At 39.8% G+C, this 4,828-nt stretch overlaps 1 pseudogene across 1 annotated transcript; it reads left to right on the forward strand.

The window, feature by feature from the left end:
- Positions 1-480: 480 nt before the first annotated feature.
- Positions 481-1,491, forward strand: LOC145535757 (large ribosomal subunit protein eL27 pseudogene; annotated as a pseudogene). The gene is made up of 2 exons (XR_014075490.1): positions 481-504; positions 1,021-1,491. The product of XR_014075490.1 is annotated as a large ribosomal subunit protein eL27 pseudogene (transcript).
- The last annotated feature ends 3,337 nt before the right edge of the window (positions 1,492-4,828 follow it).

Consider the following 4,828-nt stretch of genomic DNA (forward strand, 5'->3'; position numbering starts at 1 on the left):
CTATATATCTATCCAGGTAGGCTAAAAATCATATTTTTATTTTTTATTGGACATTACAGTGTGAACATCAGTTGAACTCAGGATTATTTAAACCCTAACATCTTTTTCAAATGACTTGCAACCAGATGTGGCCTTTCATTCTCAACTTGAAAAATAATAAATTTAGTACTGACATGCAGGACTTACTACCTTTTTAAAAAATACTGTGTTTGTTCCAACCCAATGTTTTGGATTTTTATTATATCATCCAATGTATTAGTTTCAAACATTGTGACATCTTGAAATCTGAAAAACATCCCTCTGACGGCCCCTTTATGTGGAAAGTATATCACTGGAGACTTGACTCTGGTAGAGATCAATATATTACTCACGTGTCAGTAATAATCTGGAAGATTTTAAATGTCTATAACTGATAACAAACCAAAGGAGACAAATCTTAGGACTCAGTTATTCAACTGGTACTGGTATTTCTGAGTGCCCATGATGTGTCAGGAACAATATCAGGTATAGAAGACTATCAGAGTAACAGCTCACAATTTGTCCACATTCTCTGTATCTGTGCCTCTGTGTATTCTGAATCTGGCCGTGGCTGAAGGAAATCACCTTTGACCAGTGGTCTAATAGAAAATGAGACACAAGCGAAGCTTTATCAACATCTGTGCATTCGAGCTTGCTCTCTCTTGCTGGTCCTAGAAACCTTGAACCTTCAGCATGTGAATAAATCCACACTGGAATGCTGGAGTATGTGGCGCTGTCACCCTTGCCACTCTGGCCAGCAGTCCAACACCAACTGCTAGGCAGGTGAGTGAGGCCATGCTAGACCAAGTGGCCCCTAGGAAACCTGCTATCTAACCATGTGAACGAGACCAGCAGGACAACTGTTCAGGGGAGCTCAGCTGAAGTTTTCAAATCATATAATCATAAGCTAATAAGTGATGGCTGCTTTAATCTACCAACTTTGGGGGAGGCTTTTTACATAGCAAAAGCCATAGTGGAAAGTATATCAGCTTTCTGCTGTAGGTCCGAGTGGTTGCTGCCAAAAAGGTCAAGTTTAGGAAACCTGGGAAGGTGGGGCTGGTCTTGGCTGGTCGCTACTCCGGACGCAAAGCAGTCATCGTGAAGAACATTGAAGGTGGCACCTCAGACCGACCCTACAGCCATGCTCTGGTGAGTGGAATTGATAGCTATCCCCGCAAAGTGCCATGGGCAAGAAGAAAATCACCAAGAGGTCAAAGATCAAGTCTTTTGTGAAAGTTTATAATTATAATCACCTCATGCCCACAAGGTATCCTGTGGATATTCCCTTGGACAAAACTGTTGTCAACAAGGTTGTCTTCAGAGATCCTACTCTCAAATGCAAGGCCTGACAACAGGCCAAGGTCAAGTTTGAGGACAGATACAAGACTGGCAAGAACAAATGGTTCTTTCAGAGGCTTCGGTTTTAGGTCTCTTTCAGTCATTAAAAATACCAAAAAAAGAAAAAGAAAGAAAGTGTATCAGACAACAGTCCCTGGTCTCATGAAAAAGTTTTTAGTAAGATTCTCATTGGATATGGTAAGTTTTCCATCCTGTCATTACTACTCATATCCATTCCCTTGTCTGTGTCACTTACTCAGTTATTCCCATTAGACATGGCATTCTTTGTGGACTTGGCCATGTAACTTGCCTTGTCCTATGAAATATGAGGGGAAGTAACAGTGCCTTAAGAGGCATCTGTGTTTCCACCCACCCTCTTGTGCTTCTGTCCCATGAGAAGAGGGAGGTGAAGGACACATGGACCTCACCTGAACCAAATCTGCAGTGCGGCACCAAGGCCATCTGAGGCCAACCTCGATCAGCTAACACTCAGCCAAACTGCAGATGTGTGAGCAAGGAGAAATCACTGTTGTTTTATGCCACTGAATTTCAGGGTGCTCTGTCACGCTGGATTTTGCTGGCAAGATCTAACTGATAGTGTGGAGCTATTTAAAGACATTGCTAAGTCAATAGCACCATTTCAAGAAACAAAGTCACATAGTTTAGTAAATTATTGGCTGAATTTTATCTATGAATAAATTTTTATTTACATTATGGCAAACAAAAATAAGAGATATTCAACTGACAGAAATCATCAGTCACTGCAATATCTGGGAACTGAGTAGCAGCAGCAGCCTTTAATTTTTCAGTTGCTACACTTCTAGGACTAAAGGCTGTTTGGTCTTAAGCTTGGAAACCACTATGACTACTCTCACTGTTACTCAAGATAGTTCCTAGACACTTTCAGTACCACTTGATGTGTCTTTTTCCCCCTTTATTATGCCAAGGTAGAAGGTGACGATTAAAGTGTTAATAGCAGATATAAACAAGATTTCCATTAGAGATATTTGCCTTTGTAGGGGGTTTCTTAACCATTAAAAGACCTCAGTACTCAAAGGAGTTATGCTACAAGAATGGTCTGGCATGGAGTGTGGTTTATGTTTTGAGACAGAACACTTTTTTTTTCTATTCAAGTCACAAAAACTTGAAGTGCTCTAATCCAGGCTGTATTTAACATTGGCCCTGCTGGTACACAAGAGAGTGTTTTTAAGTTTCAGATTTGCCAAGGTCTGATAATTTTTGGAAATCATAATAAAAACAAACTCCTAGATGTTGCAGTAATGTAAAATTGCTATAAAGGTTTTTTATTTGCCTACCCTTCAGTTTTTGTACTTAATCTTGTGAGCAGGCAACAAACAATTCACAGCCTGGGAGCCACCCTGTGAGTAGTGCTGGAGTGAGAGACTGTGGGCAGGAGGGAATGATACAGACAAGCTCTGTTGAAATATTTCCTTGGCTATACCACAGCCATCTTGCTGTCTTAGACTAGCAGAAAGTGGTAAGCACAAAGGTATCATTGTTTAGAGGATATCACTACTTTGTATAACAATATTCAATAATGAGAAAAAATGAAATTATGCAATTGACACCATCTTCTGGGAACCAATATGATTATAATTTTTTTAGTGTAGTAATACATAAGAGGAATGAATTAACTTGTCAAATATAAACTAAGAATTTACTATGTGCAAGACCCTGTCCTAAGAGCTAGGAATCCTCACTGTATAAAAGAGATGTGCCTTGGCCCTTACGAAGATTGTTATAATAGAAAATATCCAAAATGTAGAATCAGTTTTGAACAGACCCTGCATTTTTTGTCCTCTTGCTGTTAGCACAAATTTTTGATAAACCTCATTAGCTTTATCACAATTAATTCTTGGCTTCTTTCTTTCACAACCATTTTTAAACTGTTCAGATGACTTGTATTAATTTCCTGACCTGAGGGTATAATTTTGGAGGATCGGTCATTTGCCCTTTTCCAAGCAAATTTTTTAAAAAATTGAAGTTGCATTGTGAAGTTGTCTCTGATCACTTCTTTCATTTGTATTAATATGATGATGTCTCTGCCCAACCATTAAAAAAATGAGGAACAGGAAGAGGAACAAGACTACTGATTTCAGAAGTATGTGCTTGAAAATGAAAATTACAAAACAGGAAGTTCAGCTTACCATTTTCAACATGCAAACATTTACCACAATAATTATTTTTAAGTATCAATTTACATCATGGATCTTGGAGAGTAAATTTATGAAATGAATTATCCTGAGAGCTGCTAATGGGTAATAAATCACAATGGTAATGTAAATGACCTGCTTCAACCATCAAGAGCATGGCAAACACCCGAAAATCCCAGATTTCTCATTTACAAACAAGTTGACATGTTGTGTATTAATGCTGTGTAACTTGGAGCAAGTTACCTAAGTGCTCTGGGTTCCGAGTTTCCTTATCCGTATTTCTGCTTTATTGACTATGCCAAAGCCTTTGACTGTGTGGATCACAATAAACTGTGGAAAATTCTGAAAGATATGGGAATACCAGACCACCTGACCTGCCCATTGAGAAATCTGTATGCAGGTCAGGAAGCAACAGTTAGAACTGGACATGGAACAATAGACTGGTTCCAAATAGGAAAAGGAGTACATCAAGGCTGTATATTGTCACCCTGCTTATTTAACTTATATGCAGAGTACATCATGAGAAATGCTGGGCTGGAGGAAGCACAAGCTGGAATCAAGATTGCCAGGAGAAATATCAATAACCTCAGATATGCAGATGACACCACCCTTATGGCAGAAAGTGAAGAAGAACTAAAGAGCCTCTTGATGAGAGTGAAAGAGGACAGTGAAAAAGTTGGCTTAAAGCTCAACATTCAGAAAACTAAAATCATGGCATCTGGTCCCGTCACTTCATGGGAAATAGATGGGGAAACAGTGGCTGACTTTTTTTTTCTGGGATCCAAAATCACTGCAGATGGTGACAGCAGCCACGAAATTAAGATGCTTACTCCTTGGAAGGAAAGTTATGACCAACCTAGATAGCATATTAAAAAGCAGAGACATTACTTTGACAACAAAAGTCCATCTAGTCAAGGCTATGGTTTTTCCAGTAGTCATGTATGGATGTGAGAGTTGGACTATAAAGAAAGCTGAGTGCAGAAGAATTGATGCTTTTGAACTGTGGTGTTGGAGAAGATTCTTGAGAGTCCCTTGGACTGCAAGGAGATCCAACCAGTCCATCCTAAAGGAGATCAGTCCTGGGTGTTCATTGGAGGGTCTGATGTTGAAGCTGAAACTCCAATACTTTGGCCACCTCATGTGAAGAGCTGACTCATTGGAAAAGACCCTGATGCTGGGAAAGATTGAGGGCAGGAGAAGAAGGAGACGACAGAGGATGAGATGGTTGGATGGCATCACCGACTCATTGGACATGGGTTTGGGTGGACTCCGGGAGTTGGTGATGGACAGGGAGGACT

Source organism: Giraffa tippelskirchi, chromosome X, assembly GCF_054371585.1.
Source record: "Giraffa tippelskirchi isolate mGirTip1 chromosome X, T2T-mGirTip1v1.2.pri, whole genome shotgun sequence".
Lineage (NCBI taxonomy): Eukaryota > Metazoa > Chordata > Mammalia > Artiodactyla > Giraffidae > Giraffa > Giraffa tippelskirchi.